We start from the raw sequence: 12,483 nt of genomic DNA, 5'->3' as shown, positions 1-12,483 counted from the left end.
ATATATATATATATATATATATATATATATATATATATATATATATATATATATATATATATATATACATGTCCAGATACACTGTCGGTCAAAAGTTTTAGAACACCCCCATTTTTCCAGTTTATACTGAAATTTAAAGTTTAATGTTTCAATGTACTCTGAAATTAAAGCATAGAACAAATAAACAATTGCAGATAAAAAATAAATCATGAAATCGTTTTGTTGAACAAAATTTAATATAAATATTTGACTCATTAAAGTAGCCACCTTTTGCAGATACAACTGCCGAACATACTTGTGGCATTCTTTCAACAATTGAAATCAAATACTGTTCGGAAAGTTCTTCCCAACACTGTTGCAGAGGTTCCCACAAATGTGTTGCAATTGGAGGTTGCTTTACTTTCACCCTTCTGTCCAGTTCATCTCAAAGCAGCTCAATGGGGTTTAAGTCTGGAGACTGTGCTGGCTATTCCATGATTTGAAGCCTACCATCTTGTTCTTTTCTTCTAAGGTAGTTCTGACATTGCCTGGAGGTATTTTTTGGGTCGTTATCATGCTGTAGGATGAACCCCTGACTAACTAGGCATAGAACAGATGGTATTGCATTGCGCTGCAAAATGCTGTGGTTGCCCTTTTGGTTCAGGCTGCCAGTCACTATGTACAAGTCGCCGACTCTGGATCCAGCAAAAGAGCCCCAAATCATCATGCTTCCTCCTCCATGTTTGACATTTGGTGTCACACACGGAGAAACCATCCTTTCGCCTCCTCGGCAGTGGACAAAAACCCTGCATGAAGAACCGAAGATTTCAAATTTTGATTCTTCGGTCCATAAGACCTTCTTCCAGTTTTCCGGTGTCCACTGGCGGTGCTTCATGGCCCAGGCAAGCCTGTTTTTCTTATTTTGCCATCTTTGCAATGGCTTTCTTACTGCCACGCGACCTGTCAAACCTGCGGCTCAAAGTCTTCTCTTCACAGTTGAAACTGAGACTTCCTTACTTCGACCAGTGTTAAGCTGTGTTTAAAGCTGCTGTCCTGTGAGCCGCCTGCCACGCAAGCTGTTGACTCTCAGAAACTTGTCTTCTGATTTGTTGTGGCTTTGGATCTGCCAGACCTCTTCCTGTCAGGGTTTCCTTTAGTTACCAAGTGCCTTTTGATGTTGTGGGAAACTGTACTCACTGACACCTTGGCCTCCTTTGCAATTTTTCTGAAGGAAAAACCTACACTTTTAAGCGTTATAATGGTCTGTCTGTCTTCCTTTGTTAATTGTCTTTTTCTCGCCTTCACGATAGCAATATACTACTTCCTGCAGTGCAATATTGTCCAAATAATGCTTCAGAGGGTATAGCAACACGGTCTGTTCCAACACTGCTTTTATACATACAGAGGGTTTGTAATGAATCAAGAAAAGCTGGGACACCTGTAGGAATTGTTTGCATTAACTTTCAAGGCTTAATTAACTTCCATTGCTGCAGAACAGCTGCAGTTGCTAACCTATTTCTTGTTCCCTGAAAAGGCCCTTTTCTAACAACTCCGATATTTACCTCTCTCTCAATGATAAAAAAATACACAAAAAATTATCGTATCCGGATCTGGATCTTCACCAAAATCAAATCATTTCATCCTTGTCACACACCCAACGTGTCCAAAATATTTTGACTGAATCCGTCCACAACATTTTGAGTTATCCTGTTTAAGAACAATCAGAAAGACAGACAGAAAGACAGACAGAGAGGGGGTGAAAACATAACCGCCATCCACCTGAGGGGATGGAGGTAAAAAATTGCTCATTTGAGGTGAGACATCTTCAAACCCATTGGAGACAGGTAGGTACCCTGCTCAAAGTTCTTAATGCTTTCTTCAAAACTGTGCTCCACAAGCTTGTATTCCCATGGCATACATTTAATTTATACTACCAAAGGTACCCAACGTCCCTACTCCCACCCATCCCCCTTCCTCATCCCACACACCATCCTCTTCCCACCCCACACCTCCCTCCAGACTCCTACCAACCCAATCCCTTGAGACTCCCATCTCATCCCTCCCCCTCCCTCCTCCCACCCCACCCCTCGCTTCAGCATCTCACCTCACTCCTTTCCTTCTCTACTCCACCTCCTCTCCCATTGAGCTCGCTTCTCACACAACCCCTTCCTCTCCTCCTCCCCCATCCTACCCCTCTCCCTGCTTCCTCCCTCCAGACTACCACCCCACTGCTTCAACTCCCTGATCCCACCCCACCCCTCCAGATTCCCATCCCATCCCTTCACACCCCATCCCTCTGGACTCCCAGCCCACCCATTCCCCTCCCTCCTCCCACCCCTCTGAACTTCCACCTCCATACTTCCCCTCCCTCCTCCCACAAAGGGATTTTCAGAAGGGGTGTTTTTGGGGAAGTTAGCTAAAGTAGTAATCTTTTTTTCTTCAAAGTTTTCTTTCACCCTTGAGAATTATGTCATTAGATGAGCAGTAAAATTACCTTTATATACATATATATATATATATATATATATATATATATATATATATATATATATATATATATATATATACACATATATACATATATATATATACATATATACATACATATACATATATATATACATATATATATATATATATATATATATATATATATATATATATATATATATATATATATATATATATGTGTGTGTACTATTTTAGTTTTTAGAATAATTAGCGATTAGCACATTGAGAGATCACGTGTCTCCTTTGCCCATAATACCAATCGTTATAACGTCTTAATTAACAGTTGTTTTTCACATCTGATGCCATATTTGACAATCAGAGCTCACCTTCTCTCCAATTATATCGGTGTCTGCATTGAAATACAAAAAGAAACGGGAATTTTATAAAGCATTGCATATATATATATATATATATATATATATATATATATATATATATATATATATATATATATGTATATATATATATATATATGTATATATATATATATATATATATATGTATATATATATATATATATATATATATATATATATATATATATATATATATATCGATCTACCCTCAGAGATGGCGACAAGTGGTGGCTCAATATTTACAAGTTATGAATTGTGAGAAAATGACTTTAAAACCCCTAGTAAGGTGCATCGTTGCAAAAAAAAAAACAATGTGATCGTATAAAGTTTCATCACGATTAACCTTGGGTGCTCAGAGAAGTCACGTCACAAACAAACAACTTCTCATTCAGTTTTATAAAGATAACATCGCTCTAAGCTCCTACTTTGAAAACTATAACACCGACAAAAGCAATTTGTAGTTATGATGATCAGGCATTCGATGATATGAGTGAGGAAAGTAAGAAAAAAAAAATTGAGCGTTTTTATCTTGCAGAAACTGTTGCGACATGTTCCAAGTCAAGGCATTGTTGAGCAGGCCGAAACAAAATGGCGGCTTCAGACACCCTCCCTGGCCGAGGTGACTGCGGGCTGACAAGGATGGCACACTGCGATCTTCGTGAATAATTTTTTGTTATCCCCCGCCAACCAACGAAGTTGGCGGGGGAAATAGAAATGGGTTCCGTCCGTCCGTACGTCCGTCCGTCACATTTTAGAGATTTCCCCCAAAAAAATTTCTGTCACTTTCCATGGAAACAAGTTGGTATTAAGAAATAATTGAGGTTAACCTTTGTTTCCAGAGCATAGTTGCAAAACTATTAACTATTTCTTTATGAAATTTGGTACACACATCAAGAATAAATTGAACTGGTGCCTTTTCCTACTTGTCCTCATTTACTATGGCGGGGGATATCGAAGACTTTGTCTTCAACGGATGCTAGTTTTTTTTGTGATGAGCATCCCGTTTATCATCTTCAAAAGGGATTCGAACCCATGCTCGAGAGCTCTGAAGTGAGTGTGCGAGATTTCTTGATTACCTATAAAAAGAAAGAAACTTGGCACTGGGCCATGTCAGGCTTTATGCAAAAGCAGTATTTGACGATCAAGTGACTTAATACGTATCATATTATAAAGAGGTATCAAGGAAAGCTGAAGAAGAAGAGAAATAACCAATAAATAAAGATAAGAGATACAAGGTAGAGATGGAGATCGAATGATGCGAGCTCGTCCTGTGCACGGAATATTTGCTGCACATTACCCCCAAATGACCGAAGCACTCTTCACTCTTCTGTAGGCACAGCTAGGATTTCTGGGCAAGGCATAATTAGTAATTATTCGTTGAGTTTTCTTGTCATTTTACTCTAATTGTTTTTCTCCTTGCCATGGACACGCACACACAGATTGCTTTCGAGTTTCTCCTGTCGAATGTTTCTCCTCTCTGCATGGCTGAACAGTAACTGCGCCTATTATGGAATACTAACAGATTTCTGATGACAGGAAGAAGGTTTATTTCATAATTGAAATCAGTTTAGAAAACATCCACACATCTCAAACAGTGTTATTAATTATGGCGAGAGGATGAAAGCAATTATTTTCTCTTTGCTAGTTTTGCCTTTCAATTGGCCACATCTCCCCACTTGTGTGCCCCCCCCCAGATTAAAATGGACTCGTTTGTATTTGCAATGAGCATTGAACACACACACACACACACACACACACACACACACACACACACACACACACACACACACACACACACACACACACACACACACACACACACACACACACCTTGTTTAATTTTACTGGCGTTCTGTTAAGCCAGCACCTCATATAATTACTCATCAAGCCTCACATACTGAACCTCAAATGGAAGGATCAACACGCATTGTAGATTGGACCATTTTAGTGCAGTTAGTAACTGCGTAGGTCAGAACCGTTTAGATCGAACGTGTGCTTTTCTTCCTCTTTCCCTTCTTCTTCCTATTTTCTTCCTCTTCTTTTTTATTTTTCTTCTTCTTCATACCAGTGTTCACATTGCACACATGCCTCAGATAAATCTTTGGACCCTTTACATAATACAAATGGAAAAAATTTGTTAAAAGTTTGCTGAGCCCTTTGAACCCTCCACCCATAGTTTCAATTCCCAACGCATTCCCTTTCACTTCCCTCCATTGACTCCGTGCTCTTTGCAACTTCCATTCCCAACCTCAAATTTAATTCTATTTTGAAGTTTTGTGGTCAAAAGTGCAAATTGTGATATCAGGGATTTATTGTTGGAGCATGCTCTCGGATTGTTTTATTCTGTGACGTATTGTTGCGTTTCTGTGAAGACGTTGCCCCCCCCCCCCGCCCCAGGCAATGGCAGACAATGTATGGTGGTCCCAAGACAGTTATTTCATGAGTACTCGTTTTAGATAGCCCTTCCCTTATGTCTCGTGGATTTATGAGACAAAATGTGTTGCAAGTGTTTTTAGGCAGGTCTTCTTTCCCATTCTTTACTATTTCTCCTTTACTTATTTTATTTTACTTCACATACAAATTTTTCTGTCATGTAAGCATGCATGCCACTGCAACAGGGAGCTCATTTACATACGTGTGCCATTGTGCATTCAAACCTCTGACATTTCCAAAAAGACGCTCACTTCAGACCTTCCCCAGATGAGGACTACAACGCGACAACATTCCGACAACTACTATACAATACCTTTATAATTATAAAAATGCCTACATCAGTCCAAGCTCGCTTACCTTCTTCACAAACCACTACAACCGCTATGATGCCCGAACTACCTCACCATAGTTCACCATTATGATCCTTCAACCACCACCTCATAACTCACCGCCACACCACCGCTATGAATTCTGCAACCACAGTCACCACTGCTCTGTGAAGTTATCTGGGAACAATGCACCATACGTACCACTGCAGATGCTTGTGCTTGGGATGTTCTGGCATGTATTTTGAAGCACAAGAATGCACGAGAATCCGTTTAACATCACATGGATAGCCCGAGCGCTCCCCTCAACGACAGCCACCATTTGGTATCCAGCGCATGTTCATGGCCGGAGAGCGCCACAAGATACCCTCAGGTCAGGTCAGGTATGGGAGCATGCGCCAGAGCAGCACGTCGCTGCGTCCACTTTCCGCCAGTACTCCAGGGGCCTCCATCTGGCCATCTCCCAGGCAGATGCTTGGCCCATCCCCATCTCCTTGAGATGCCGATCAACCTGCTGCAACCACAAGGAACGTGGCCGGCCCATTGGCCTCCTCCACTCATGAGACTCGCTCGCTGAGAGAATCTGGTGAGTAGGATCAGCGTCAGGAAAACGAGCCACATGTCCATAAAGCCGCAGCTGATGCTCACGGACTATGCAGGTAACAAATCTCATCCGAGTCTCTCTCAGCAACCGCTCGTTGGACACAAAATCCGACCAGCGATAGCCAAGGATTCTCCGAAGAGACCTGGTACCAAAGGAATTAAGTCTCCATCTCAGATCCTTGGTCAGAGTCCAAGTCTCGCATCCATAGAGCAAGACTGGAAGTACCAAGGACCTGAAGACTGGGACTTTCCTCCTCCCGCACAGGTACCGGCAGTGCCACACCCCATCATCCAGTGAATCCATGACTCCCCAGGCCCGACCCAGACGTCTATTGACCTCTGACTCACAGCCAGCAGAGACATGAATATCACTGCCAAGGTAAGTGAATCTCTCCACGACCTCAACATCCTCACCACAAACACACACAGACTGGACAGCAGCATCCAAGATGTTACCGAAAGCCTGGATCTTAGTTTTCACCCAAGAAACCCGTAATCCCAGCGGCTCCGACTCCTCATTCAGCACCGCGACGGCCCCCAAAAGGATATCTAAAGTCTCCGCAAAGATGACTGCATCATCTGCAAAATCAAGATCCGAGATCTTGACATTCCCAAACGATGCACCGCAGCTTGATCTCTCCGACATCCTCCCTAAAATCCAGTCCATACAAGTGCTGAAAAGTGTGGGGGCAAGTACACACCCCTGATGAACTCCAGTAACAACTGGAAATAAGTCAGGGATGGTACCACCACACTTCACAGCACTCTCAGTACCAGAGTAGAGTTCAGACATCAGATCGATCAGTTTTGGTGGCACCCCACGAAGACCAAGAATCCTCCAGAGGACATCCCGATTCACTGAATCGAACGCTTTACAGAGATCAACAAAGGCTGCAAGCAGCCCCTGCCAAAACTCTCGTCTGCATTCGGTGAGGACACGAAGAGCAAGGATTTGGTCAATCGTTGATCTCTTTGGTGTAAAGCCTGACTGCTCTGGACGCTGGTGCTCAAGCAGATGGTGGCGAACCCTATCAAGAATTATCCGAGCAAAGACCTTGCCCGGCACTGAGAGCAGCGTCACTCCTCGGTAGTTGTTGCAGTCTTAGCGATCACCCTTCCCTTTCCAGAGAGGAACAACAAGGCCTCTCTTCCAATCAGTTGGGATGATGCCTGTGTTCCAGGCAGAGCACAAAACTGCATGCAACGACCCGAGTGCAGCATTTCCACCAGCCTTGAGAAGTTCAGCATGGATGCCACAGATCCCTGGAGCTTTGCCCCGTTTCAACTTGTTCACCACAGCTTGTGTTTCCACAAGCGAAGGTGGACCACAGTTTCCACAATTGAAGATACCCTCACCCCACGTTAAAGTCAGAGCTCCGTCGCATGACTGAGTTCAGAAGCAAATGAGACTATTTCCAGGGCCGAGTCCTCGCATGGGCGGGGCCAAAACCAGGGAAAGCCTCCGTGCACCAATGGGGATGCTCAGAAACTCCTACCGTCCATTCTGATCCACCTTTTGGCTCCTTCCTCACCAAACAAGTATAAAGCCCCTGCAAGAGGGGAAGAAAAGAGAGACACTTTTGGCTTGGTTGGTGGTATGGGGTGAAAGGCGGAGCTGAACAGGTGGACGGAGCTCGAGGAACGGAGCAAGCGGAGAGGAGCTCTGGGTGGGTGAGCGAACCAAGCGCCAGTTATCAGACCATTATGAGTTACACTTACAGACTTCCTTACACTTCGTTATGAGGCTATATTCTCACAGATTCTTCTTCTTTGTTTTCCACCTCATCTGCTGTGGACGAAAAAGAGCAATCAGTGAGGGCAAGTCCCAAAAAACCGTTCCTTTCAGAGCGACTCCACAGACACGCACCTCTTTCCATTTTTATTCTCTGCACTTCATTGCACCCCTCATTTTGCATCTCCTGTGACCAAGCACCTAGTCCTCCTCAGTTTTCCTCCTCTCCCTCCCAAGCAACTGGGAAGTGTTGGTCTGTCGTCCTCGCCAAGTACAACAGAGGTCGCAAACATTTCATCTGTCATTGCTCTCTAACTTTCCTCTGGGTATGTTTCTGATGGTGCTTGTCTAAGTATAAATTAAGGTTGTAGAAGTTATTTATATCGGTATAGTTCTGTCCTGTGTCTTTTATTGTTCCTTGTAAGTATTTGCACATCCTTTTGCTTCATTTATTATTAAAAACTTGCCGAAACCCCGTCACACATGGATTCCGTTCCATGAGCCCAATATGACAACCAGTGGCGTCTCTTGTAAGAGCCGGATCCCAGTCAATGTACTCCATGGCCTTACCTAATGAGGCCTACAAAACGTCCTTGTACACGACATTTTTGGTGTACACTACTCCTTTTGAAGAGGTCCCCTGATTTGTGCACGTGTCTACTTTGATGTACAAACACCGTGTCAAAACTTCTCAGGTCACAGTACCGAGAAAAACGTGACGCAACCGCAAGAAGGAGCACAAAATTGGTCCTTCAGTATTAATATATAGATACAATATTTCTTGTTACATTTTTTGTGTCAAATTCACATTCTGAGGTTGTCAGCATGTGCAGAAGAGGGTTTTACATTGCAGACGCTATTTTCGAGGAGTGGAATTACACCTCTCAGCGGTGACGGTCGGTCGACGACAGACTTAATGACGTCAGCGAATGACCGATGATGTCATGACATCCTTACGCCTCTCAGCGGTGATGTCACACGTCACCATGTCAACGAATGTAAAACGAAAAATGTTTATTCTGCTTCATAGTTGAAGGTTGACTATTGCCATTATGTGCGATGCACTCTCACAGGTACGAAGTTTCTTTCAGTCCAGGTCACAGTACCGAGAAAAATGTGACGCGACCGCCTGGAGGAGCACAAAATTGGTCCTTCAGTATTAATATATCGATAGTTTGTGTTATAAATGCACCCAGCTCATAGCGTGTTTTCTCTATTGGTCCAGAAAAGTCCGCATGCAGTACAGCCGGGAATTTCTGCCCCATGTAATTAGGTCCACTCAACTGCACCTGATCCCCTTGAGTTAATTAGAGTATGCATCGAGGGCACGAACACCCCTTGGTGCAGCCGTCCACATGTTAAGTATCACGTGAAGCAGTGTAACTCGACCACATTGGCAGTACCAATCGGCGCTCGTAGTTGCTAAGCAACCTGCCAGTGCGTCGAGTTATCTGTGCCCGGTGGCGTCAGGACCGGGTGTTCAGGAGGAACTTGAGTACTTCCCCCTCGTGGCGAAAGTCGAACCCTGGATCCGTTAACAGTATCATTCAGCATTTACTGCTTCGTACATTATACGAGCACATACCTGCCCTTCAGGTGGAATATTTCCTGCCAATTCTTGTTAACGCCATTCTCAGGGCCGAGGTTACGCAATGGCAACCAGAGCACATGCCCAGGGGCCTCCACCACCCAAGGGCTCATCCAGGATTATCATGATCCATGTTTAATCAGTCTCTGCTGACATATGTCACGATCATTATCTGATCATGCAACATTACATGTAAGTATCGGATTGTTGTTGTGAATTGTAGCTTACTGGCTGAGTACCTGCCCTCTGGGCGATCTTGTTCCAAGCATGTAACACATTCTTATGACACATACTGCACCTTTACTTTGGTGGTGTATAAGCAACTTGTCAGCTCTATATTGGCAAAAAAAAACGTTTAAAAATGGGTTATGTGCATAAATCAAAAACATACCTACTGTATATAATTCAAAACACCTCACTGCACTGGAAAACGTGGGGACAGGAGGAATACTGGACTGAAAATGGTGAAGACTTGTAATACCCTCCCCCTCCTCGAAGCAGTGCTACACGGTATACATTTACATAGAGAAATTGTCTTCCCCCCTTCCCTCTACCGCCCCCACAAAAAAAAATCACCAGCAAATATAAATACCTCCCCTATACATTTATTGGGGTCATGCTGATCCCATGTAGCAAGTCTGGATGTAATCAGCCCAGAACTGTAGGAGGGGGAGCAATACAAACAAATGCAGAAACACCGGTCCATGAGTTGTAGTAAGAATTCACCCGATATTAACCAATGTAGCAAATCTGCAACAAAAAATGGGCATTCAAGGGGTATTTGACAAGTCTCGCTGGGAAAAATTTCATGAATCTATTCTGCATTCACTTGTTCAAGGGATTTTTACTTTCTGTGTTGGCAGAATCCGACACCATCCATCTGTCCATCCATCCATTGGGACCATACTCTGTGCAGAGCATTGTTGCTGCCTGAGCAGTCTCCTTGGCTGTTAGACACAATTCTGGACACGTCACTACTCCAACACAGGATCTCAGCAAGGTGATACTCATGTTGCCAACCTCAGAAGGATGACAGGCTGAGTCAACCCCACCTGGTATTATTTTAACGGCACGATAGTGGCTCAAACCCACGACTCTAAGACCTTAAGCCAGCCCCCTCAATCTTGAATACAACAAAAGGGTTGATTGAAGAGAAAGAACACAGTGAAAATCTTGGAACATACCATCATTCTGGTAGAGGGACACATAAAGGAAGACTAGGCAAAAGAAAGAATGAAAGCAAGGGCACACAGGGGGGTAAATGCAATCCAAACCACAGCAAGAAGAGACCTGAAAGAAGAGGAAGGAAAATCAGGGATTAAAGCAATGGGGCAATACGCAGAAATGAGGGTGGAGGGAGTGCGGAGAAAACATAATAACCTGGAAAGGAAGGCATGTGCTTCGGGAGGGAGAATGAGGGTTGAAAAGGTCTTTTACAGAGATGGGGAATGACCTGAGTATGGGAACAGCCATATTGCACATCGTGTTTGCACAACATCTGTGTTTTGACATCAACTATGGTTGCACATCATCCAAAAAGGGGCATTACTTATTGAGTTAATCATGTATGTTTTCACATAATCCAGATTTGCACACTATCCCTGAATGCTCAACATCGATGTTTGTCCGTCATCCATTGATGCACATTGTTTATGTATGCATGTCAATCCATGAATGTGCGCATCCATGCAGGTACGTTATTTATGTGTACATCTGGTTCAGTTACACCATTCAGGTACATCTATGTGTGTATTTTGCAAATCATTCATGTGTGCACATTGTTAAAGTACACTTGTCAATGGATGCATGTACATCATGATTATCCATTCATGCTCATCCCTGTCGGCACATCGACATACGTGTGTGGCTCATGTACATATGTTGTGAAAGTATACGGATCTGAAATGCACAAATTCTCATTGTGTAAACATCATCCACGTCTCCATGTGCACATCAATTGATTATTTGATGTAACGTGCAGCAAACACCTTGTTCCTGAAGCTGTCGATAACTGATTCGATTTATGCCGTGGCAGCAACAAGAGAACACAAATAATGAGCTCCAGCTTGAACTGTACAGGATGGAACACGGGAACTCGATGCAAGCCGAGTTGATAAATCGTGGGGCCGATACGTTTAAGACTTTGCAAAACTCCAGAGTGAAATTCTGGAGAGATTTGCGGTGTCACCTTTTTCTTTGTTTGACTTGGATTCCATGAAGCTACTTGTGATTCACTTCAAATAATCACTACAATTTTCCTTTTAACCACGTTTTAAAAATAATCCTTCAAATGAGATTTTATTAGCGAAGGAATGTTTAAACGTATGATATGCTTGCACATGGATAAAGGGGCGTCATACAAATCCACTTAACCACCATCTAAATTTGGAAGATTTTACTTGGTATTACACACTTAATTAACGGACCCTCTATTTAACGTTCCCATCCAACCAGGTGGCTTGATTCCTATGTCAAAATCCCATATGATGGGTTGATTTGTCCTTTATTTCTTAATCTCCTTGTATTTCAGGTCACACTACATCGATTTCTTCGAACATCTCCGTCCTTCATGTCACATACGTATGAACTCTGGCACCCTGAACAAATTACAAATTCCTGCACAAATCGCCTTCAGTCCAACAACAGGCCAGACCAGTCAGTTTGTGAAAGACTTGGACCAAAAACTTTCCCATTTCAACCCCACAAGAAGGTTGGAATAATTAGAGCTCCAGGTGGAGTTATAGTCGTCGTGGTCATAGTAGCGGTAGTGCACTTCCAAAGAAATGCCTTTGCTCTGAGGAAATAATTTGAAAACTGGTTTTAAGGATCAAACACAAACAAATCCAGGTAACTAACATTCCAGAATTTTACTAATTGCTCATTTTCACTTTTTCCTCAAAATTGATAATCTGGAAAAGGTGGTTTTGGTTCTTGTTTTCTTTCCTGTTTGCTGTT

The 12,483-nt window shown here is 43.0% G+C and overlaps 1 long non-coding RNA gene across 1 annotated transcript in view; it reads left to right on the top strand.

Annotated features, from left to right (window-relative positions):
• Nucleotides 1-12,483, top strand: part of LOC147012887 (uncharacterized) — a 94,783-nt gene that overhangs the window by 55,136 nt on the left and 27,164 nt on the right. The gene's annotated exons all lie outside the window — the stretch shown is intronic.

Source organism: Eptatretus burgeri, chromosome 14 (assembly GCF_056783735.1).
Source record: "Eptatretus burgeri isolate ZD-2024b chromosome 14, Ebu_testis_v1, whole genome shotgun sequence".
Lineage (NCBI taxonomy): Eukaryota > Metazoa > Chordata > Myxini > Myxiniformes > Myxinidae > Eptatretus > Eptatretus burgeri.
This window is presented reverse-complemented; position numbering and strand designations above follow the sequence as displayed.